This window comes from Hyla sarda, unplaced genomic scaffold (assembly GCF_029499605.1).
Source record: "Hyla sarda isolate aHylSar1 unplaced genomic scaffold, aHylSar1.hap1 scaffold_2145, whole genome shotgun sequence".
NCBI classification, from domain to species: Eukaryota; Metazoa; Chordata; class Amphibia; order Anura; family Hylidae; genus Hyla; species Hyla sarda.
In genome coordinates this window covers 1,531-26,207 of record NW_026608812.1, presented here as the reverse complement: position 1 = coordinate 26,207, position 24,677 = coordinate 1,531, and the positions used below count along the sequence as shown (strand labels likewise).

The 24,677-nt window shown below is 46.1% G+C and overlaps 11 non-coding genes across 11 annotated transcripts; all 11 read left to right on the top strand.

The window, feature by feature from the left end:
• The first annotated feature begins 1,243 nt into the window (after positions 1-1,243).
• LOC130319630 (U2 spliceosomal RNA) lies at positions 1,244-1,434 on the top strand. The gene has a single exon (XR_008865777.1). It is a non-coding gene; the product is annotated as a U2 spliceosomal RNA (small nuclear RNA).
• Positions 1,435-3,527: 2,093 nt separating this feature from the next.
• On the top strand, positions 3,528-3,718 carry LOC130319629 (U2 spliceosomal RNA). Its single transcript, XR_008865776.1, has one exon. It is a non-coding gene; the product is annotated as a U2 spliceosomal RNA (small nuclear RNA).
• Positions 3,719-5,809: 2,091 nt separating this feature from the next.
• LOC130319628 (U2 spliceosomal RNA) lies at positions 5,810-6,000 on the top strand. The gene has a single exon (XR_008865775.1). It is a non-coding gene; the product is annotated as a U2 spliceosomal RNA (small nuclear RNA).
• A 2,086-nt stretch (positions 6,001-8,086) lies between these two features.
• On the top strand, positions 8,087-8,277 carry LOC130319627 (U2 spliceosomal RNA). The gene has a single exon (XR_008865774.1). It is a non-coding gene; the product is annotated as a U2 spliceosomal RNA (small nuclear RNA).
• A 2,083-nt stretch (positions 8,278-10,360) lies between these two features.
• Positions 10,361-10,551, top strand: LOC130319650 (U2 spliceosomal RNA). The gene has a single exon (XR_008865796.1). It is a non-coding gene; the product is annotated as a U2 spliceosomal RNA (small nuclear RNA).
• Positions 10,552-12,626: 2,075 nt separating this feature from the next.
• Positions 12,627-12,817, top strand: LOC130319649 (U2 spliceosomal RNA). The gene has a single exon (XR_008865795.1). It is a non-coding gene; the product is annotated as a U2 spliceosomal RNA (small nuclear RNA).
• A 2,081-nt stretch (positions 12,818-14,898) lies between these two features.
• LOC130319648 (U2 spliceosomal RNA) lies at positions 14,899-15,089 on the top strand. The gene has a single exon (XR_008865794.1). It is a non-coding gene; the product is annotated as a U2 spliceosomal RNA (small nuclear RNA).
• Positions 15,090-17,170: 2,081 nt separating this feature from the next.
• Positions 17,171-17,361, top strand: LOC130319638 (U2 spliceosomal RNA). Its single transcript, XR_008865784.1, has one exon. It is a non-coding gene; the product is annotated as a U2 spliceosomal RNA (small nuclear RNA).
• A 2,082-nt stretch (positions 17,362-19,443) lies between these two features.
• On the top strand, positions 19,444-19,635 carry LOC130319647 (U2 spliceosomal RNA). The gene has a single exon (XR_008865793.1). It is a non-coding gene; the product is annotated as a U2 spliceosomal RNA (small nuclear RNA).
• Positions 19,636-21,732: 2,097 nt separating this feature from the next.
• LOC130319626 (U2 spliceosomal RNA) lies at positions 21,733-21,923 on the top strand. The gene has a single exon (XR_008865773.1). It is a non-coding gene; the product is annotated as a U2 spliceosomal RNA (small nuclear RNA).
• A 2,095-nt stretch (positions 21,924-24,018) lies between these two features.
• On the top strand, positions 24,019-24,208 carry LOC130319645 (U2 spliceosomal RNA). Its single transcript, XR_008865792.1, has one exon. It is a non-coding gene; the product is annotated as a U2 spliceosomal RNA (small nuclear RNA).
• Positions 24,209-24,677: the final 469 nt, after the last annotated feature.

Here is a 24,677-nt window from a genome sequence, read left to right as displayed (position 1 = left end):
TGTTGTAAAAATGCTCTAGAAGCTAAAGTCGCAGAAATGTCACACATATTTGGCCTGCAACTTTCTGTGCGACAAATTCAGACAGGAAAAATCAGTATAAATCCTTAGAAAATTATCCCCCAGTGTCTCCATCTGCTGGCGGTATTGAATAAGCATTGCTGCACTGATGGGGTATGCATTAGACGAAAAAAAAGAAGAAAAAGAAGAATAATACGCCCAGAAAAGAGGCGAAAAGGAGAAAAACGTAAAAAAACGTGAAAAAAAAGTAAGAGGAAGAGAAGGGAAAAAAAGGTGGAAATGGGTTTAAAAGTGATTTCGGCGGAGAAATATATATATATATATATATATATATATATATATATATATATATACGCGCACACACACACATATATATAAACGTATTCTCCGTTGAGATATTGCAGCCGCTGCTGTGTCCAGGCCCAGGAGCCTTAGCACTGTGCTGTGATGTCACTCAATACCACTGACATCACTAGGTGTAAACAACATCTCTCCTTTGCTGTGTATGTGACTATGGAGCTGTTTGGTGATGTCGTCTATTATGGCCTTCATAGAAGCAACAGGAGATTGTTGCATCCATCTAGAACCCTCAGAACTACAGTGCTATGATGTCACTCACTTCCACAGGCCTTGCAGAGTGTAAACAACAACAACCCAGCTTTGTCGTGTATGTAACCATAGGGATTGTGATGTCACCTAGAACCTTCACAGCAGCGACAGCTTTATGAGGAGCATCAGCACTGCTCTGCCTGAGCAGAACCATCACCGCCATAGGTTGTCAAATAACCCGGATTTAACCCACACAGGTAAGTCCAATGGGGTGCAGGCATGTCCTCTATGCTTACAGCTTCCCGTGGGTGTTGGTTTGATACCGTTTGGGGACAGCCAAGGAGGCATCTGCAGGCAACAAAGGTAGGTGTGTGCTTGTGTGTGTGTTTCCTATGCAGATCCTAAGCCCAGTGTCACATGCAAGTAGGAGGAGTAAGAAGGGTTCCTGGCAAATCCGGGTTATGGATTGCATTTAAAAAGGCCCCGTGGGAGTGCAATGGGCCCCTGTCTTGCTGCTTAGCAATAATGGTATGGGTTTAGGTTCTGCTGTGTGTACTGGTGGTTGACTGCCCCCCAGCCCAGAGTGTGCATGGAAAATTGTCTGGCAGCCTCCCTGACAGCAAGCAGTGATAGTGCCCATGAAGGGGACCTTGTTGGGCCCGCCCCTTTCACGGTTATCGCTTCTCGGCCTTTTGGCTAAGATCAAGTGTAGTATCTGTTCTTATCAGTTTAATATCTGATACGTCCCCTATCTGGGGACCATATATTAAATGGATTTTTGAGAACGGGGGCCGATTTCGAAGCTTGCTTCCGTCGCCCTATGCATTGACCCGATATGGCAGTATCTTCGGGTACAGTGCACCACCCCCTTACAGGGTTAAAAAGAAAGATTCCTACTTTCATTGCTACCTGCTTGCTGGCTAGCCAGCTAGCCAGCCCTGTGGGCCTTGCTGCTGCTGCTGCTGCTGCTGCAGCCAAAAAACAAAAGGTGGTGCTGCTGCTGCTTCTGCTGCTTCTGCTTGTGTCTGGCCGCTGTTGGAGCGTCCAGGCACAGGACTTCTGCTGCTGCTGACTAAATGGCCTCCTTAATTGGATCATTTGAGTAGCCAGCACACCTGTGCAGGTAGGGCATGACATGATAGGCAGCTGCCTTGATAGCGGGTGGGTGCTGAATGTTCCTAATTGACAAAATAAGATTAATGCTTATGAAGAAATATAAAATCTCATCCCTTCCCCAATATCGCGCCACACCCCTACCCCTTAATTCCCTGGTTGAACTTGATGGACATATGTCTTTTTTCGACCGTACTAACTATGTAACTATGTAACATAACATGGGGGGGTCTCCTGGCTGTTCACACAGGTGTGTCATTGCTGTACATTGACCATGCATTGCTTCTGTGGTATTGCAAAGGCAAAGACAAATGCTTCCAGCCATCCATTGCACTAATGGATTGGTCATCAGCTGGCTGTCTATGTCCCGCATCAATATAGACCAAAGTACAGAGGGTTAGGCTATGCTATAGTGCACCTACCTGATGCATCAGAAGGTGCGAGGCCCTTGCTAAATTCTGTGCACAGACTTTGAGATCTATGCTTTAGACTGTATCTAAACCTGCTCCAACATGGACTGACATTCTGGCCTACTTTCAGCCGATGCGACTTGTCTGTCGCTGAACAGTCGCTTTTTATGTATTCAGCACCTATGTATAATGTTGTAAAAATGCTCTAGAAGCTAAAGTCGCAGAAATGTCACACATATTTGGCCTGCAACTTTCTGTGCGACAAATTCAGACAGGAAAAATCAGTATAAATCCTTAGAAAATTATCCCCCAGTGTCTCCATCTGCTGGCGGTATTGAATAAGCATTGCTGCACTGATGGGGTATGCATTAGACGAAAAAAAAGAAGAAAAAGAAGAATAATACGCCCAGAAAAGAGGCGAAAAGGAGAAAAACGTAAAAAAACGTGAAAAAAAAGTAAGAGGAAGAGAAGGGAAAAAAAGGTGGAAATGGGTTTAAAAGTGATTTCGGCGGAGAAATATATATATATATATATATATATATATATATATATATATATATATATACGCGCACACACACACATATATATAAACGTATTCTCCGTTGAGATATTGCAGCCGCTGCTGTGTCCAGGCCCAGGAGCCTTAGCACTGTGCTGTGATGTCACTCAATACCACTGACATCACTAGGTGTAAACAACATCTCTCCTTTGCTGTGTATGTGACTATGGAGCTGTTTGGTGATGTCGTCTATTATGGCCTTCATAGAAGCAACAGGAGATTGTTGCATCCATCTAGAACCCTCAGAACTACAGTGCTATGATGTCACTCACTTCCACAGGCCTTGCAGAGTGTAAACAACAACAACCCAGCTTTGTCGTGTATGTAACCATAGGGATTGTGATGTCACCTAGAACCTTCACAGCAGCGACAGCTTTATGAGGAGCATCAGCACTGCTCTGCCTGAGCAGAACCATCACCGCCATAGGTTGTCAAATAACCCGGATTTAACCCACACAGGTAAGTCCAATGGGGTGCAGGCATGTCCTCTATGCTTACAGCTTCCCGTGGGTGTTGGTTTGATACCGTTTGGGGACAGCCAAGGAGGCATCTGCAGGCAACAAAGGTAGGTGTGTGCTTGTGTGTGTGTTTCCTATGCAGATCCTAAGCCCAGTGTCACATGCAAGTAGGAGGAGTAAGAAGGGTTCCTGGCAAATCCGGGTTATGGATTGCATTTAAAAAGGCCCCGTGGGAGTGCAATGGGCCCCTGTCTTGCTGCTTAGCAATAATGGTATGGGTTTAGGTTCTGCTGTGTGTACTGGTGGTTGACTGCCCCCCAGCCCAGAGTGTGCATGGAAAATTGTCTGGCAGCCTCCCTGACAGCAAGCAGTGATAGTGCCCATGAAGGGGACCTTGTTGGGCCCGCCCCTTTCACGGTTATCGCTTCTCGGCCTTTTGGCTAAGATCAAGTGTAGTATCTGTTCTTATCAGTTTAATATCTGATACGTCCCCTATCTGGGGACCATATATTAAATGGATTTTTGAGAACGGGGGCCGATTTCGAAGCTTGCTTCCGTCGCCCTATGCATTGACCCGATATGGCAGTATCTTCGGGTACAGTGCACCACCCCCTTACAGGGTTAAAAAGAAAGATTCCTACTTTCATTGCTACCTGCTTGCTGGCTAGCCAGCTAGCCAGCCCTGTGGGCCTTGCTGCTGCTGCTGCTGCTGCTGCAGCCAAAAAACAAAAGGTGGTGCTGCTGCTGCTTCTGCTGCTTCTGCTTGTGTCTGGCCGCTGTTGGAGCGTCCAGGCACAGGACTTCTGCTGCTGCTGACTAAATGGCCTCCTTAATTGGATCATTTGAGTAGCCAGCACACCTGTGCAGGTAGGGCATGACATGATAGGCAGCTGCCTTGATAGCGGGTGGGTGCTGAATGTTCCTAATTGACAAAATAAGATTAATGCTTATGAAGAAATATAAAATCTCATCCCTTCCCCAATATCGCGCCACACCCCTACCCCTTAATTCCCTGGTTGAACTTGATGGACATATGTCTTTTTTCGACCGTACTAACTATGTAACTATGTAACATAACATGGGGGGGTCTCCTGGCTGTTCACACAGGTGTGTCATTGCTGTACATTGACCATGCATTGCTTCTGTGGTATTGCAAAGGCAAAGACAAATGCTTCCAGCCATCCATTGCACTAATGGATTGGTCATCAGCTGGCTGTCTATGTCCCGCATCAATATAGACCAAAGTACAGAGGGTTAGGCTATGCTATAGTGCACCTACCTGATGCATCAGAAGGTGCGAGGCCCTTGCTAAATTCTGTGCACAGACTTTGAGATCTATGCTTTAGACTGTATCTAAACCTGCTCCAACATGGACTGACATTCTGGCCTACTTTCAGCCGATGCGACTTGTCTGTCGCTGAACAGTCGCTTTTTATGTATTCAGCACCTATGTATAATGTTGTAAAAATGCTCTAGAAGCTAAAGTCGCAGAAATGTCACACATATTTGGCCTGCAACTTTCTGTGCGACAAATTCAGACAGGAAAAATCAGTATAAATCCTTAGAAAATTATCCCCCAGTGTCTCCATCTGCTGGCGGTATTGAATAAGCATTGCTGCACTGATGGGGTATGCATTAGACGAAAAAAAAGAAGAAAAAGAAGAATAATACGCCCAGAAAAGAGGCGAAAAGGAGAAAAACGTAAAAAAACGTGAAAAAAAAGTAAGAGGAAGAGAAGGGAAAAAAAGGTGGAAATGGGTTTAAAAGTGATTTCGGCGGAGAAATATATATATATATATATATATATATATATATATATATATATATATACGCGCACACACACACATATATATAAACGTATTCTCCGTTGAGATATTGCAGCCGCTGCTGTGTCCAGGCCCAGGAGCCTTAGCACTGTGCTGTGATGTCACTCAATACCACTGACATCACTAGGTGTAAACAACATCTCTCCTTTGCTGTGTATGTGACTATGGAGCTGTTTGGTGATGTCGTCTATTATGGCCTTCATAGAAGCAACAGGAGATTGTTGCATCCATCTAGAACCCTCAGAACTACAGTGCTATGATGTCACTCACTTCCACAGGCCTTGCAGAGTGTAAACAACAACAACCCAGCTTTGTCGTGTATGTAACCATAGGGATTGTGATGTCACCTAGAACCTTCACAGCAGCGACAGCTTTATGAGGAGCATCAGCACTGCTCTGCCTGAGCAGAACCATCACCGCCATAGGTTGTCAAATAACCCGGATTTAACCCACACAGGTAAGTCCAATGGGGTGCAGGCATGTCCTCTATGCTTACAGCTTCCCGTGGGTGTTGGTTTGATACCGTTTGGGGACAGCCAAGGAGGCATCTGCAGGCAACAAAGGTAGGTGTGTGCTTGTGTGTGTGTTTCCTATGCAGATCCTAAGCCCAGTGTCACATGCAAGTAGGAGGAGTAAGAAGGGTTCCTGGCAAATCCGGGTTATGGATTGCATTTAAAAAGGCCCCGTGGGAGTGCAATGGGCCCCTGTCTTGCTGCTTAGCAATAATGGTATGGGTTTAGGTTCTGCTGTGTGTACTGGTGGTTGACTGCCCCCCAGCCCAGAGTGTGCATGGAAAATTGTCTGGCAGCCTCCCTGACAGCAAGCAGTGATAGTGCCCATGAAGGGGACCTTGTTGGGCCCGCCCCTTTCACGGTTATCGCTTCTCGGCCTTTTGGCTAAGATCAAGTGTAGTATCTGTTCTTATCAGTTTAATATCTGATACGTCCCCTATCTGGGGACCATATATTAAATGGATTTTTGAGAACGGGGGCCGATTTCGAAGCTTGCTTCCGTCGCCCTATGCATTGACCCGATATGGCAGTATCTTCGGGTACAGTGCACCACCCCCTTACAGGGTTAAAAAGAAAGATTCCTACTTTCATTGCTACCTGCTTGCTGGCTAGCCAGCTAGCCAGCCCTGTGGGCCTTGCTGCTGCTGCTGCTGCTGCTGCTGCTGCAGCCAAAAAACAAAAGGTGGTGCTGCTGCTGCTTCTGCTTGTGTCTGGCCGCTGTTGGAGCGTCCAGGCACAGGACTTCTGCTGCTGCTGACTAAATGGCCTCCTTAATTGGATCATTTGAGTAGCCAGCACACCTGTGCAGGTAGGGCATGACATGATAGGCAGCTGCCTTGATAGCGGGTGGGTGCTGAATGTTCCTAATTGACAAAATAAGATTAATGCTTATGAAGAAATATAAAATCTCATCCCTTCCCCAATATCGCGCCACACCCCTACCCCTTAATTCCCTGGTTGAACTTGATGGACATATGTCTTTTTTCGACCGTACTAACTATGTAACTATGTAACATAACATGGGGGGGTCTCCTGGCTGTTCACACAGGTGTGTCATTGCTGTACATTGACCATGCATTGCTTCTGTGGTATTGCAAAGGCAAAGACAAATGCTTCCAGCCATCCATTGCACTAATGGATTGGTCATCAGCTGGCTGTCTATGTCCCGCATCAATATAGACCAAAGTACAGAGGGTTAGGCTATGCTATAGTGCACCTACCTGATGCATCAGAAGGTGCGAGGCCCTTGCTAAATTCTGTGCACAGACTTTGAGATCTATGCTTTAGACTGTATCTAAACCTGCTCCAACATGGACTGACATTCTGGCCTACTTTCAGCCGATGCGACTTGTCTGTCGCTGAACAGTCGCTTTTTATGTATTCAGCACCTATGTATAATGTTGTAAAAATGCTCTAGAAGCTAAAGTCGCAGAAATGTCACACATATTTGGCCTGCAACTTTCTGTGCGACAAATTCAGACAGGAAAAATCAGTATAAATCCTTAGAAAATTATCCCCCAGTGTCTCCATCTGCTGGCGGTATTGAATAAGCATTGCTGCACTGATGGGGTATGCATTAGACGAAAAAAAAGAAGAAAAAGAAGAATAATACGCCCAGAAAAGAGGCGAAAAGGAGAAAAACGTAAAAAAACGTGAAAAAAAAGTAAGAGGAAGAGAAGGGAAAAAAAGGTGGAAATGGGTTTAAAAGTGATTTCGGCGGAGAAATATATATATATATATATATATATATATATATATATATATATATACGCGCACACACACACATATATATAAACGTATTCTCCGTTGAGATATTGCAGCCGCTGCTGTGTCCAGGCCCAGGAGCCTTAGCACTGTGCTGTGATGTCACTCAATACCACTGACATCACTAGGTGTAAACAACATCTCTCCTTTGCTGTGTATGTGACTATGGAGCTGTTTGGTGATGTCGTCTATTATGGCCTTCATAGAAGCAACAGGAGATTGTTGCATCCATCTAGAACCCTCAGAACTACAGTGCTATGATGTCACTCACTTCCACAGGCCTTGCAGAGTGTAAACAACAACAACCCAGCTTTGTCGTGTATGTAACCATAGGGATTGTGATGTCACCTAGAACCTTCACAGCAGCGACAGCTTTATGAGGAGCATCAGCACTGCTCTGCCTGAGCAGAACCATCACCGCCATAGGTTGTCAAATAACCCGGATTTAACCCACACAGGTAAGTCCAATGGGGTGCAGGCATGTCCTCTATGCTTACAGCTTCCCGTGGGTGTTGGTTTGATACCGTTTGGGGACAGCCAAGGAGGCATCTGCAGGCAACAAAGGTAGGTGTGTGCTTGTGTGTGTGTTTCCTATGCAGATCCTAAGCCCAGTGTCACATGCAAGTAGGAGGAGTAAGAAGGGTTCCTGGCAAATCCGGGTTATGGATTGCATTTAAAAAGGCCCCGTGGGAGTGCAATGGGCCCCTGTCTTGCTGCTTAGCAATAATGGTATGGGTTTAGGTTCTGCTGTGTGTACTGGTGGTTGACTGCCCCCCAGCCCAGAGTGTGCATGGAAAATTGTCTGGCAGCCTCCCTGACAGCAAGCAGTGATAGTGCCCATGAAGGGGACCTTGTTGGGCCCGCCCCTTTCACGGTTATCGCTTCTCGGCCTTTTGGCTAAGATCAAGTGTAGTATCTGTTCTTATCAGTTTAATATCTGATACGTCCCCTATCTGGGGACCATATATTAAATGGATTTTTGAGAACGGGGGCCGATTTCGAAGCTTGCTTCCGTCGCCCTATGCATTGACCCGATATGGCAGTATCTTCGGGTACAGTGCACCACCCCCTTACAGGGTTAAAAAGAAAGATTCCTACTTTCATTGCTACCTGCTTGCTGGCTAGCCAGCTAGCCAGCCCTGTGGGCCTTGCTGCTGCTGCTGCTGCTGCTGCAGCCAAAAAACAAAAGGTGGTGCTGCTGCTGCTTCTGCTGCTTCTGCTTGTGTCTGGCCGCTGTTGGAGCGTCCAGGCACAGGACTTCTGCTGCTGCTGACTAAATGGCCTCCTTAATTGGATCATTTGAGTAGCCAGCACACCTGTGCAGGTAGGGCATGACATGATAGGCAGCTGCCTTGATAGCGGGTGGGTGCTGAATGTTCCTAATTGACAAAATAAGATTAATGCTTATGAAGAAATATAAAATCTCATCCCTTCCCCAATATCGCGCCACACCCCTACCCCTTAATTCCCTGGTTGAACTTGATGGACATATGTCTTTTTTCGACCGTACTAACTATGTAACTATGTAACATAACATGGGGGGGTCTCCTGGCTGTTCACACAGGTGTGTCATTGCTGTACATTGACCATGCATTGCTTCTGTGGTATTGCAAAGGCAAAGACAAATGCTTCCAGCCATCCATTGCACTAATGGATTGGTCATCAGCTGGCTGTCTATGTCCCGCATCAATATAGACCAAAGTACAGAGGGTTAGGCTATGCTATAGTGCACCTACCTGATGCATCAGAAGGTGCGAGGCCCTTGCTAAATTCTGTGCACAGACTTTGAGATCTATGCTTTAGACTGTATCTAAACCTGCTCCAACATGGACTGACATTCTGGCCTACTTTCAGCCGATGCGACTTGTCTGTCGCTGAACAGTCGCTTTTTATGTATTCAGCACCTATGTATAATGTTGTAAAAATGCTCTAGAAGCTAAAGTCGCAGAAATGTCACACATATTTGGCCTGCAACTTTCTGTGCGACAAATTCAGACAGGAAAAATCAGTATAAATCCTTAGAAAATTATCCCCCAGTGTCTCCATCTGCTGGCGGTATTGAATAAGCATTGCTGCACTGATGGGGTATGCATTAGACGAAAAAAAAGAAGAAAAAGAAGAATAATACGCCCAGAAAAGAGGCGAAAAGGAGAAAAACGTAAAAAAACGTGAAAAAAAAGTAAGAGGAAGAGAAGGGAAAAAAAGGTGGAAATGGGTTTAAAAGTGATTTCGGCGGAGAAATATATATATATATATATATATATATATATATATATATACGCGCACACACACACATATATATAAACGTATTCTCCGTTGAGATATTGCAGCCGCTGCTGTGTCCAGGCCCAGGAGCCTTAGCACTGTGCTGTGATGTCACTCAATACCACTGACATCACTAGGTGTAAACAACATCTCTCCTTTGCTGTGTATGTGACTATGGAGCTGTTTGGTGATGTCGTCTATTATGGCCTTCATAGAAGCAACAGGAGATTGTTGCATCCATCTAGAACCCTCAGAACTACAGTGCTATGATGTCACTCACTTCCACAGGCCTTGCAGAGTGTAAACAACAACAACCCAGCTTTGTCGTGTATGTAACCATAGGGATTGTGATGTCACCTAGAACCTTCACAGCAGCGACAGCTTTATGAGGAGCATCAGCACTGCTCTGCCTGAGCAGAACCATCACCGCCATAGGTTGTCAAATAACCCGGATTTAACCCACACAGGTAAGTCCAATGGGGTGCAGGCATGTCCTCTATGCTTACAGCTTCCCGTGGGTGTTGGTTTGATACCGTTTGGGGACAGCCAAGGAGGCATCTGCAGGCAACAAAGGTAGGTGTGTGCTTGTGTGTGTGTTTCCTATGCAGATCCTAAGCCCAGTGTCACATGCAAGTAGGAGGAGTAAGAAGGGTTCCTGGCAAATCCGGGTTATGGATTGCATTTAAAAAGGCCCCGTGGGAGTGCAATGGGCCCCTGTCTTGCTGCTTAGCAATAATGGTATGGGTTTAGGTTCTGCTGTGTGTACTGGTGGTTGACTGCCCCCCAGCCCAGAGTGTGCATGGAAAATTGTCTGGCAGCCTCCCTGACAGCAAGCAGTGATAGTGCCCATGAAGGGGACCTTGTTGGGCCCGCCCCTTTCACGGTTATCGCTTCTCGGCCTTTTGGCTAAGATCAAGTGTAGTATCTGTTCTTATCAGTTTAATATCTGATACGTCCCCTATCTGGGGACCATATATTAAATGGATTTTTGAGAACGGGGGCCGATTTCGAAGCTTGCTTCCGTCGCCCTATGCATTGACCCGATATGGCAGTATCTTCGGGTACAGTGCACCACCCCCTTACAGGGTTAAAAAGAAAGATTCCTACTTTCATTGCTACCTGCTTGCTGGCTAGCCAGCTAGCCAGCCCTGTGGGCCTTGCTGCTGCTGCTGCTGCTGCTGCAGCCAAAAAACAAAAGGTGGTGCTGCTGCTGCTTCTGCTGCTTCTGCTTGTGTCTGGCCGCTGTTGGAGCGTCCAGGCACAGGACTTCTGCTGCTGCTGACTAAATGGCCTCCTTAATTGGATCATTTGAGTAGCCAGCACACCTGTGCAGGTAGGGCATGACATGATAGGCAGCTGCCTTGATAGCGGGTGGGTGCTGAATGTTCCTAATTGACAAAATAAGATTAATGCTTATGAAGAAATATAAAATCTCATCCCTTCCCCAATATCGCGCCACACCCCTACCCCTTAATTCCCTGGTTGAACTTGATGGACATATGTCTTTTTTCGACCGTACTAACTATGTAACTATGTAACATAACATGGGGGGGTCTCCTGGCTGTTCACACAGGTGTGTCATTGCTGTACATTGACCATGCATTGCTTCTGTGGTATTGCAAAGGCAAAGACAAATGCTTCCAGCCATCCATTGCACTAATGGATTGGTCATCAGCTGGCTGTCTATGTCCCGCATCAATATAGACCAAAGTACAGAGGGTTAGGCTATGCTATAGTGCACCTACCTGATGCATCAGAAGGTGCGAGGCCCTTGCTAAATTCTGTGCACAGACTTTGAGATCTATGCTTTAGACTGTATCTAAACCTGCTCCAACATGGACTGACATTCTGGCCTACTTTCAGCCGATGCGACTTGTCTGTCGCTGAACAGTCGCTTTTTATGTATTCAGCACCTATGTATAATGTTGTAAAAATGCTCTAGAAGCTAAAGTCGCAGAAATGTCACACATATTTGGCCTGCAACTTTCTGTGCGACAAATTCAGACAGGAAAAATCAGTATAAATCCTTAGAAAATTATCCCCCAGTGTTTCCATCTGCTGGCGGTATTGAATAAGCATTGCTGCACTGATGGGGTATGCATTAGACGAAAAAAAAGAAGAAAAAGAAGAATAATACGCCCAGAAAAGAGGCGAAAAGGAGAAAAACGTAAAAAAACGTGAAAAAAAAGTAAGAGGAAGAGAAGGGAAAAAAAGGTGGAAATGGGTTTAAAAGTGATTTCGGCGGAGAAATATATATATATATATATATATATATATATACGCGCACACACACACATATATATAAACGTATTCTCCGTTGAGATATTGCAGCCGCTGCTGTGTCCAGGCCCAGGAGCCTTAGCACTGTGCTGTGATGTCACTCAATACCACTGACATCACTAGGTGTAAACAACATCTCTCCTTTGCTGTGTATGTGACTATGGAGCTGTTTGGTGATGTCGTCTATTATGGCCTTCATAGAAGCAACAGGAGATTGTTGCATCCATCTAGAACCCTCAGAACTACAGTGCTATGATGTCACTCACTTCCACAGGCCTTGCAGAGTGTAAACAACAACAACCCAGCTTTGTCGTGTATGTAACCATAGGGATTGTGATGTCACCTAGAACCTTCACAGCAGCGACAGCTTTATGAGGAGCATCAGCACTGCTCTGCCTGAGCAGAACCATCACCGCCATAGGTTGTCAAATAACCCGGATTTAACCCACACAGGTAAGTCCAATGGGGTGCAGGCATGTCCTCTATGCTTACAGCTTCCCGTGGGTGTTGGTTTGATACCGTTTGGGGACAGCCAAGGAGGCATCTGCAGGCAACAAAGGTAGGTGTGTGCTTGTGTGTGTGTTTCCTATGCAGATCCTAAGCCCAGTGTCACATGCAAGTAGGAGGAGTAAGAAGGGTTCCTGGCAAATCCGGGTTATGGATTGCATTTAAAAAGGCCCCGTGGGAGTGCAATGGGCCCCTGTCTTGCTGCTTAGCAATAATGGTATGGGTTTAGGTTCTGCTGTGTGTACTGGTGGTTGACTGCCCCCCAGCCCAGAGTGTGCATGGAAAATTGTCTGGCAGCCTCCCTGACAGCAAGCAGTGATAGTGCCCATGAAGGGGACCTTGTTGGGCCCGCCCCTTTCACGGTTATCGCTTCTCGGCCTTTTGGCTAAGATCAAGTGTAGTATCTGTTCTTATCAGTTTAATATCTGATACGTCCCCTATCTGGGGACCATATATTAAATGGATTTTTGAGAACGGGGGCCGATTTCGAAGCTTGCTTCCGTCGCCCTATGCATTGACCCGATATGGCAGTATCTTCGGGTACAGTGCACCACCCCCTTACAGGGTTAAAAAGAAAGATTCCTACTTTCATTGCTACCTGCTTGCTGGCTAGCCAGCTAGCCAGCCCTGTGGGCCTTGCTGCTGCTGCTGCTGCTGCTGCAGCCAAAAAACAAAAGGTGGTGCTGCTGCTGCTTCTGCTGCTTCTGCTTGTGTCTGGCCGCTGTTGGAGCGTCCAGGCACAGGACTTCTGCTGCTGCTGACTAAATGGCCTCCTTAATTGGATCATTTGAGTAGCCAGCACACCTGTGCAGGTAGGGCATGACATGATAGGCAGCTGCCTTGATAGCGGGTGGGTGCTGAATGTTCCTAATTGACAAAATAAGATTAATGCTTATGAAGAAATATAAAATCTCATCCCTTCCCCAATATCGCGCCACACCCCTACCCCTTAATTCCCTGGTTGAACTTGATGGACATATGTCTTTTTTCGACCGTACTAACTATGTAACTATGTAACATAACATGGGGGGGTCTCCTGGCTGTTCACACAGGTGTGTCATTGCTGTACATTGACCATGCATTGCTTCTGTGGTATTGCAAAGGCAAAGACAAATGCTTCCAGCCATCCATTGCACTAATGGATTGGTCATCAGCTGGCTGTCTATGTCCCGCATCAATATAGACCAAAGTACAGAGGGTTAGGCTATGCTATAGTGCACCTACCTGATGCATCAGAAGGTGCGAGGCCCTTGCTAAATTCTGTGCACAGACTTTGAGATCTATGCTTTAGACTGTATCTAAACCTGCTCCAACATGGACTGACATTCTGGCCTACTTTCAGCCGATGCGACTTGTCTGTCGCTGAACAGTCGCTTTTTATGTATTCAGCACCTATGTATAATGTTGTAAAAATGCTCTAGAAGCTAAAGTCGCAGAAATGTCACACATATTTGGCCTGCAACTTTCTGTGCGACAAATTCAGACAGGAAAAATCAGTATAAATCCTTAGAAAATTATCCCCCAGTGTCTCCATCTGCTGGCGGTATTGAATAAGCATTGCTGCACTGATGGGGTATGCATTAGACGAAAAAAAAGAAGAAAAAGAAGAATAATACGCCCAGAAAAGAGGCGAAAAGGAGAAAAACGTAAAAAAACGTGAAAAAAAAGTAAGAGGAAGAGAAGGGAAAAAAAGGTGGAAATGGGTTTAAAAGTGATTTCGGCGGAGAAATATATATATATATATATATATATATATATATATATACGCGCACACACACACATATATATAAACGTATTCTCCGTTGAGATATTGCAGCCGCTGCTGTGTCCAGGCCCAGGAGCCTTAGCACTGTGCTGTGATGTCACTCAATACCACTGACATCACTAGGTGTAAACAACATCTCTCCTTTGCTGTGTATGTGACTATGGAGCTGTTTGGTGATGTCGTCTATTATGGCCTTCATAGAAGCAACAGGAGATTGTTGCATCCATCTAGAACCCTCAGAACTACAGTGCTATGATGTCACTCACTTCCACAGGCCTTGCAGAGTGTAAACAACAACAACCCAGCTTTGTCGTGTATGTAACCATAGGGATTGTGATGTCACCTAGAACCTTCACAGCAGCGACAGCTTTATGAGGAGCATCAGCACTGCTCTGCCTGAGCAGAACCATCACCGCCATAGGTTGTCAAATAACCCGGATTTAACCCACACAGGTAAGTCCAATGGGGTGCAGGCATGTCCTCTATGCTTACAGCTTCCCGTGGGTGTTGGTTTGATACCGTTTGGGGACAGCCAAGGAGGCATCTGCAGGCAACAAAGGTAGGTGTGTGCTTGTGTGTGTGTTTCCTATGCAGATCCTAAGCCCAGTGTCACATGCAAGTAGGAGGAGTAAGAAGGGTTCCTGGCAAATCCGGGTTATGGATTGCATTTAAAAAGGCCCCGTGGGAGTGCAATGGGCCCCTGTCTTGCTGCTTAGCAATAATGGTATGGGTTTAGGTTCTGCTGTGTGTACTGGTGGTTGACTGCCCCCCAGCCCAGAGTGTGCATGGAAAATTGTCTGGCAGCCTCCCTGACAGCAAGCAGTGATAGTGCCCATGAAGGGGACCTTGTTGGGCCCGCCCCTTTCACGGTTATCGCTTCTCGGCCTTTTGGCTAAGATCAAGTGTAGTATCTGTTCTTATCAGTTTAATATCTGATACGTCCCCTATCTGGGGACCATATATTAAATGGATTTTTGAGAACGGGGGCCGATTTCGAAGCTTGCTTCCGTCGCCCTATGCATTGACCCGATATGGCAGTATCTTCGGGTACAGTGCACCACCCCCTTACAGGGTTAAAAAGAAAGATTCCTACTTTCATTGCTACCTGCTTGCTGGCTAGCCAGCTAGCCAGCCCTGTGGGCCTTGCTGCTGCTGCTGCTGCTGCTGCAGCCAAAAAACAAAAGGTGGTGCTGCTGCTGCTTCTGCTGCTTCTGCTTGTGTCTGGCCGCTGTTGGAGCGTCCAGGCACAGGACTTCTGCTGCTGCTGACTAAATGGCCTCCTTAATTGGATCATTTGAGTAGCCAGCACACCTGTGCAGGTAGGGCATGACATGATAGGCAGCTGCCTTGATAGCGGGTGGGTGCTGAATGTTCCTAATTGACAAAATAAGATTAATGCTTATGAAGAAATATAAAATCTCATCCCTTCCCCAATATCGCGCCACACCCCTACCCCTTAATTCCCTGGTTGAACTTGATGGACATATGTCTTTTTTCGACCGTACTAACTATGTAACTATGTAACATAACATGGGGGGGTCTCCTGGCTGTTCACACAGGTGTGTCATTGCTGTACATTGACCATGCATTGCTTCTGTGGTATTGCAAAGGCAAAGACAAATGCTTCCAGCCATCCATTGCACTAATGGATTGGTCATCAGCTGGCTGTCTATGTCCCGCATCAATATAGACCAAAGTACAGAGGGTTAGGCTATGCTATAGTGCACCTACCTGATGCATCAGAAGGTGCGAGGCCCTTGCTAAATTCTGTGCACAGACTTTGAGATCTATGCTTTAGACTGTATCTAAACCTGCTCCAACATGGACTGACATTCTGGCCTACTTTCAGCCGATGCGACTTGTCTGTCGCTGAACAGTCGCTTTTTATGTATTCAGCACCTATGTATAATGTTGTAAAAATGCTCTAGAAGCTAAAGTCGCAGAAATGTCACACATATTTGGCCTGCAACTTTCTGTGCGACAAATTCAGACAGGAAAAATCAGTATAAATCCTTAGAAAATTATCCCCCAGTGTCTCCATCTGCTGGCGGTATTGAATAAGCATTGCTGCACTGATGGGGTATGCATTAGACGAAAAAAAAGAAGAAAAAGAAGAATAATACGCCCAGAAAAGAGGCGAAAAGGAGAAAAACGTAAAAAAACGTGAAAAAAAAGTAAGAGGAAGAGAAGGGAAAAAAAGGTGGAAATGGGTTTAAAAGTGATTTCGGCGGAGAAATATATATATATATATATATATATATATATATATATACGCGCACACACACACATATATATAAACGTATTCTCCGTTGAGATATTGCAGCCGCTGCTGTGTCCAGGCCCAGGAGCCTTAGCACTGTGCTGTGATGTCACTCAATACCACTGACATCACTAGGTGTAAACAACATCTCTCCTTTGCTGTGTATGTGACTATGGAGCTGTTTGGTGATGTCGTCTATTATGGCCTTCATAGAAGCAACAGGAGATTGTTGCATCCATCTAGAACCCTCAGAACTACAGTGCTATGATGTCACTCACTTCCACAGGCCTTGCAGAGTGTAAACAACAACAACCCAGCTTTGTCGTGTATGTAACCATAGGGATTGTGATGTCACCTAGAACCTTCACAGCAGCGACAGCTTTATGAGGAGCATCAGCACTGCTCTGCCTGAGCAGAACCATCACCGCCATAGGTTGTCAAATAACCCGGATTTAACCCACACAGGTAAGTCCAATGGGGTGCAGGCATGTCCTCTATGCTTACAGCTTCCCGTGGGTGTTGGTTTGATACCGTTTGGGGACAGCCAAGGAGGCATCTGCAGGCAACAAAGGTAGGTGTGTGCTTGTGTGTGTGTTTCCTATGCAGATCCTAAGCCCAGTGTCACATGCAAGTAGGAGGAGTAAGAAGGGTTCCTGGCAAATCCGGGTTATGGATTGCATTTAAAAAGGCCCCGTGGGAGTGCAATGGGCCCCTGTCTTGCTGCTTAGCAATAATGGTATGGGTTTAGGTTCTGCTGTGTGTACTGGTGGTTGACTGCCCCCCAGCCCAGAGTGTGCATGGAAAATTGTCTGGCAGCCTCCCTGACAGCAAGCAGTGATAGTGCCCATGAAGGGGACCTTGTTGGGCCCGCCCCTTTCACGGTTATCGCTTCTCGGCCTTTTGGCTAAGATCAAGTGTAGTATCTGTTCTTATCAGTTTAATATCTGATACGTCCCCTATCTGGGGACCATATATTAAATGGATTTTTGAGAACGGGGGCCGATTTCGAAGCTTGCTTCCGTCGCCCTATGCATTGACCCGATATGGCAGTATCTTCGGGTACAGTGCACCACCCCCTTACAGGGTTAAAAAGAAAGATTCCTACTTTCATTGCTACCTGCTTGCTGGCTAGCCAGCTAGCCAGCCCTGTGGGCCTTGCTGCTGCTGCTGCTGCTGCTGCAGCCAAAAAACAAAAGGTGGTGCTGCTGCTGCTTCTGCTGCTTCTGCTTGTGTCTGGCCGCTGTTGGAGCGTCCAGGCACAGGACTTCTGCTGCTGCTGACTAAATGGCCTCCTTAATTGGATCATTTGAGTAGCCAGCACACCTGTGCAGGTAGGGCATGACATGATAGGCAGCTGCCTTGATAGCGGGTGGGTGCTGAATGTTCCTAATTGACAAAATAAGATTAATGCTTATGAAGAAATATAAAATCTCATCCCTTCCCCAATATCGCGCCACACCCCTACCCCTTAATTCCCTGGTTGAACTTGATGGACATATGTCTTTTTTCGACCGTACTAACTATGTAACTATGTAACATAACATGGGGGGGTCTCCTGGCTGTTCACACAGGTGTGTCATTGCTGTACATTGACCATGCATTGCTTCTGTGGTATTGCAAAGGCAAAGACAAATGCTTCCAGCCATCCATTGCACTAATGGATTGGTCATCAGCTGGCTGTCTATGTCCCGCATCAATATAGACCAAAGTACAGAGGGTTAGGCTATGCTATAGTGCACCTACCTGATGCATCAGAAGGTGCGAGGCCCTTGCTAAATTCTGTGCACAGACTTTGAGATCTATGCTTTAGACTGTATCTAAACCTGCTCCAACATGGACTGACATTCTGGCCTACTTTCAGCCGATGCGACTTGTCTGTCGCTGAACAGTCGCTTTTTATGTATTCAGCACCTATGTATAATGTTGTAAAAATGCTCTAGAAGCTAAAGTCGCAGAAATGTCACACATATTTGGCATGCAACTTTCTGTGCGACAAATTCAGACAGGAAAAATCAGTATAAATCCTTAGAAAATTATCCCCCAGTGTCTCCATCTGCTGGCGGTATTGAATAAGCATTGCTGCACTGATGGGGTATGCATTAGACGAAAAAAAAGAAGAAAAAGAAGAATAATACGCCCAGAAAAGAGGCGAAAAGGAGAAAAACGTAAAAAAACGTGAAAAAAAAGTAAGAGGAAGAGAAGGGAAAAAAAGGTGGAAATGGGTTTAAAAGTGATTTCGGCGGAGAAATATATATATATTATATATATATATATATATATATACGCGCACACACACCACATATATATAAACGTATTCTCCGTTGAGATATTGCAGCCGCTGCTGTGTCCAGGCCCAGGAGCCTTAGCACTGTGCTGTGATGTCACTCAATACCACTGACATCACTAGGTGTAAACAACAATCTCTCCTTTGCTGTGTATGTGACTATGGAGCTGTTTGGTGATGTCGTCTATTATGGCCTTCATAGAAGCAACAGGAGATTGTTGCATCCATCTAGAACCCTCAGAACTACAGTGCTATGATGTCACTCACTTCCACAGGCCTTGCAGAGTGTAAACAACAACAACCCAGCTTTGTCGTGTATGTAACCATAGGGATTGTGATGTCACCTAGAACCTTCACAGCAGCGACAGCTTTATGAGGAGCATCAGCACTGCTCTGCCTGAGCAGAACCATCACCGCCATAGGTTGTCAAATAACCCGGATTTAACCCACACAGGTAAGTCCAATGGGGTGCAGGCATGTCCTCTATGCTTACAGCTTCCCGTGGGTGTTGGTTTGATACCGTTTGGGGACAGCCAAGGAGGCATCTGCAGGCAACAAAGGTAGGTGTGTGCTTGTGTGTGTGTTTCCTATGCAGATCCTAAGCCCAGTGTCACATGCAAGTAGGAGGAGTAAGAAGGGTTCCTGGCAAATCCGGGTTATGGATTGCATTTAAAAAGGCCCCGTGGGAGTGCAATGGGCCCCTGTCTTGCTGCTTAGCAATAATGGTATGGGTTTAGGTTCTGCTGTGTGTACTGGTGGTTGACTGCCCCCCAGCCCAGAGTGTGCATGGAAAATTGTCTGGCAGCCTCCCTGACAGCAAGCAGTGATAGTGCCCATGAAGGGGACCTTGTTGGGCCCGCCCCTTTCACGGTTATCGCTTCTCGGCCTTTTGGCTAAGATCAAGTGTAGTATCTGTTCTTATCAGTTTAATTATCTGATACGTCCCCTATCTGGGGACCATATATTAAATGGATTTTTGAGAACGGGGGCCGATTTCGAAGCTTGCTTCCGTCGCCCTATGCATTGACCCGATATGGCAGTATCTTCGGGTACAGTGCACCACCCCCTTACAGGGTTAAAAAGAAAGATTCCTACTTTCATTGCTACCTGCTTGCTGGCTAGCCAGCTAGCCAGCCCTGTGGGCCTTGCTGCTGCTGCTGCTGCTGCTGCAGCCAAAAAACAAAAGGTGGTGCTGCTGCTGCTTCTGCTGCTTCTGCTTGTGTCTGGCCGCTGTTGGAGCGTCCAGGCACAGGACTTCTGCTGCTGCTGACTAAATGGCCTCCTTAATTGGATCATTTGAGTAGCCAGCACACCTGTGCAGGTAGGGCATGACATGATAGGCAGCTGCCTTGATAGCGGGTGGGTGCTGAATGTTCCTAATTGACAAAATAAGATTAATGCTTATGAAGAAATATAAAATCTCATCCCTTCCCCAATATCGCGCCACACCCCTACCCCTTAATTCCCTGGTTGAACTTGATGGGACATATGTCTTTTTTCGACCGTACTAACTATGTAACTATGTAACATAACATGGGGGGGTCTCCTGGCTGTTCACACAGGTGTGTCATTGCTGTACATTGACCATGCATTGCTTCTGTGGTATTGCAAAGGCAAAGACAAATGCTTCCAGCCATCCATTGCACTAATGGATTGGTCATCAGATGGCTGTCTATGTCCCGCATCAATATAGACCAAAGTACAGAGGGTTAGGCTATGCTATAGTGCACCTACCTGATGCATCAGAAGGTGCGAGGCCTTGCTAAATTCTGTGCACAGACTTTGAGATCTATGCTTTAGACTGTATCTAAACCTGCTCCAACATGGACTGACATTCTGGCCTACTTTCAGCCGATGCGACTTGTCTGTCGCTGAACAGTCGCTTTTTATGTATTCAGCACCTATGTATAATGTTGTAAAAATGCTCTAGAAGCTAAAGTCGCAGAAATGTCACACATATTTGGCCTGCAACTTTCTGTGCGACAAATTCAGACAGGAAAAATCAGTATAAATCCTTAGAAAATTATCCCCCAGTGTCTCCATCTGCTGGCGGTATTGAATAAGCATTGCTGCACTGATGGGGTATGCATTAGACGAAAAAAAAGAAGAAAAAGAAGAATAATACGCCCAGAAAAGAGGCGAAAAGGAGAAAAACGTAAAAAAACGTGAAAAAAAAGTAAGAGGAAGAGAAGGGAAAAAAGGTGGAAATGGGTTTAAAAGTGATTTCGGCGGAGAAATATATATATATATATATATATATATATATATATATATATATATACGCGCACACACACACATATATATAAACGTATTCTCCGTTGAGATATTGCAGCCCGCTGCTGTGTCCAGGCCCAGGAGCCTTAGCACTGTGCTGTGATGTCACTCAATACCACTGACATCACTAGGTGTAAACAACATCTCTCCTTTGCTGTGTATGTGACTATGGAGCTGTTTGGTGATGTCGTCTATTATGGCCTTCATAGAAGCAACAGGAGATTGTTGCATCCATCTAGAACCCTCAGAACTACAGTGCTATGATGTCACTCACTTCCACAGGCCTTGCAGAGTGTAAACAACAACAACCCAGCTTTGTCGTGTATGTAACCATAGGGATTGTGATGTCACCTAGAAACCTAATTTCATACAGCAGCGACAGCTTTATGAGGAGCATCAGCACTGCTCTGCCTGAGCAGAACCATCACCGCCATAGGTTGTCAAATAACCCGGATTTAACCCACACAGGTAAGTCCAATGGGGTGCAGGCATGTCCTCTATGCTTACAGCTTCCCGTGGGTGTTGGTTTGATACCGTTTGGGGACAGCCAAGGAGGCATCTGCAGGCAACAAAGGTAGGTGTGTGCTTGTGTGTGTGTTTTCCTATGCAGATCCTAAGCCCAGTGTCACATGCAAGTAGGAGGAGTAAGAAGGGTTCCTGGCAAATCCGGGTTATGGATTGCATTTAAAAAGGCCCCGTGGGAGTGCAATGGGCCCCTGTCTTGCTGCTTAGCAATAATGGTATGGGTTTAGGTTCTGCTGTGTGTACTGGTGGTTGACTGCCCCCCAGCCCAGAGTGTGCATGGAAAATTGTCTGGCAGCCTCCCTGACAGCAAGCAGTGATAGTGCCCATGAAGGGGACCTTGTTGGGCCCGCCCCTTTCACGGTTATCGCTTCTCGGCCTTTTGGCTAAGATCAAGTGTAGTATCTGTTCTTATCAGTTTAATATCTGATACGTCCCCTATCTGGGGACCATATATTAAATGGATTTTTGAGAACGGGGGCCGATTTCGAAGCTTGCTTCCGTCGCCCTATGCATTGACCCGATATGGCAGTATCTTCGGGTACAGTGCACCACCCCCTTACAGGGTTAAAAAGAAAGATTCCTACTTTCATTGCTACCTGCTTGCTGGCTAGCCAGCTAGCCAGCCCTGTGGGCCTTGCTGCTGCTGCTGCTGCTGCTGCAGCCAAAAAACAAAAGGTGGTGCTGCTGCTGCTTCTGCTGCTTCTGCTTGTGTCTGGCCGCTGTTGGAGCGTCCAGGCACAGGACTTCTGCTGCTGCTGACTAAATGGCCTCCTTAATTGGATCATTTGAGTAGCCAGCACACCTGTGCAGGTAGGGCATGACATGATAGGCAGCTGCCTTGATAGCGGGTGGGTGCTGAATGTTCCTAATTGACAAAATAAGATTAATGCTTATGAAGAAATATAAAATCTCATCCCTTCCCCAATATCGCGCCACACCCCTACCCCTTAATTCCCTGGTTGAACTTGATGGACATATGTCTTTTTTCGACCGTACTAACTATGTAACTATGTAACATAACATGGGGGGGGTCTCCTGGCTGTTCACACAGGTGTGTCATTGCTGTACATTGACCATGCATTGCTTCTGTGGTATTGCAAAGGCAAAGACAAATGCTTCCAGCCATCCATTGCACTAATGGATTGGTCATCAGCTGGCTGTCTATGTCCCGCATCAATATAGACCAAAGTACAGAGGGTTAGGCCTATGCTATATGCACCTACCTGATGCATCAGAAGGTGCGAGGCCCTTGCTAAATTCTGTGCACAGACTTTGAGATCTATGCTTTAGGACTGTATCTAAACCTGCTCCAACATGGACTGACATTCTGGCCTACTTTCAGCCGATGCGACTTGTCTGTCGCTGAACAGTCGCTTTTTATGTATTCAGCACCTATGTATAATGTTGTAAAAATGCTCTAGAAGCTAAAGTCGCAGAAATGTCACACATATTTGGCCTGCAACTTTCTGTGCGACAAATTCAGACAGGAAAAATCAGTATAAATCCTTAGAAAATTATCCCCCAGTGTCTCCATCTGCTGGCGGTATTGAATAAGCATTGCTGCACTGATGGGGTATGCATTAGACGAAAAAAAAGAAGAAAAAGAAGAATAATACGCCCAGAAAAGAGGCGAAAAGGAGAAAAACGTAAAAAAACGTGAAAAAAAAGTAAGAGGAAGAGAAGGGAAAAAAAGGTGGAAATGGGTTTAAAAGTGATTTCGGCGGAGAAATATATATATATATATATATATATATATATATATATATATATATATATACGCGCACACACACACATATATATAAACGTATTCTCCGTTGAGATATTGCAGCCGCTGCTGTGTCCAGGCCCAGGAGCCTTAGCACTGTGCTGTGATGTCACTCAATACCACTGACATCACTAGGTGTAAACAACATCTCTCCTTTGCTGTGTATGTGACTATGGAGCTGTTTGGTGATGTCGTCTATTATGGCCTTCATAGAAGCAACAGGAGATTGTTGCATCCATCTAGAACCCTCAGAACTACAGTGCTATGATGTCACTCACTTCCACAGGCCTTGCAGAGTGTAAACAACAACAACCCAGCTTTGTCGTGTATGTAACCATAGGGATTGTGATGTCACCTAGAACCTTCACAGCAGCGACAGCTTTATGAGGAGCATCAGCACTGCTCTGCCTGAGCAGAACCATCACCGCCATAGGTTGTCAAATAACCCGGATTTAACCCACACAGGTAAGTCCAATGGGGTGCAGGCATGTCCTCTATGCTTACAGCTTCCCGTGGGTGTTGGTTTGATACCGTTTGGGGACAGCCAAGGAGGCATCTGCAGGCAACAAAGGTAGGTGTGTGCTTGTGTGTGTGTTTCCTATGCAGATCCTAAGCCCAGTGTCACATGCAAGTAGGAGGAGTAAGAAGGGTTCCTGGCAAATCCGGGTTATGGATTGCATTTAAAAAGGCCCCGTGGGAGTGCAATGGGCCCCTGTCTTGCTGCTTAGCAATAATGGTATGGGTTTAGGTTCTGCTGTGTGTACTGGTGGTTGACTGCCCCCCAGCCCAGAGTGTGCATGGAAAATTGTCTGGCAGCCTCCCTGACAGCAAGCAGTGATAGTGCCCATGAAGGGGACCTTGTTGGGCCCGCCCCTTTCACGGTTATCGCTTCTCGGCCTTTTGGCTAAGATCAAGTGTAGTATCTGTTCTTATCAGTTTAATATCTGATACGTCCCCTATCTGGGACCATATATTAAATGGATTTTTGAGAACGGGGGCCGATTTCGAAGCTTGCTTCCGTCGCCCTATGCATTGACCCGATATGGCAGTATCTTCGGGTACAGTGCACCACCCCCTTACAGGGTTAAAAAGAAAGATTCCTACTTTCATTGCTACCTGCTTGCTGGCTAGCCAGCTAGCCAGCCCTGTGGGCCTTGCTGCTGCTGCTGCTGCTGCTGCAGCCAAAAAACAAAAGGTGGTGCTGCTGCTGCTTCTGCTGCTTCTGCTTGTGTCTGGCCGCTGTTGGAGCGTCCAGGCACAGGACTTCTGCTGCTGCTGACTAAATGGCCTCCTTAATTGGATCATTTGAGTAGCCAGCACACCTGTGCAGGTAGGGCATGACATGATAGGCAGCTGCCTTGATAGCGGGTGGGTGCTGAATGTTCCTAATTGACAAAATAAGATTAATGCTTATGAAGAAATATAAAATCTCATCCCTTCCCCAATATCGCGCCACACCCCTACCCCTTAATTCCCTGGTTGAACTTGATGGACATATGTCTTTTTTCGACCGTACTAACTATGTAACTATGTAACATAACAT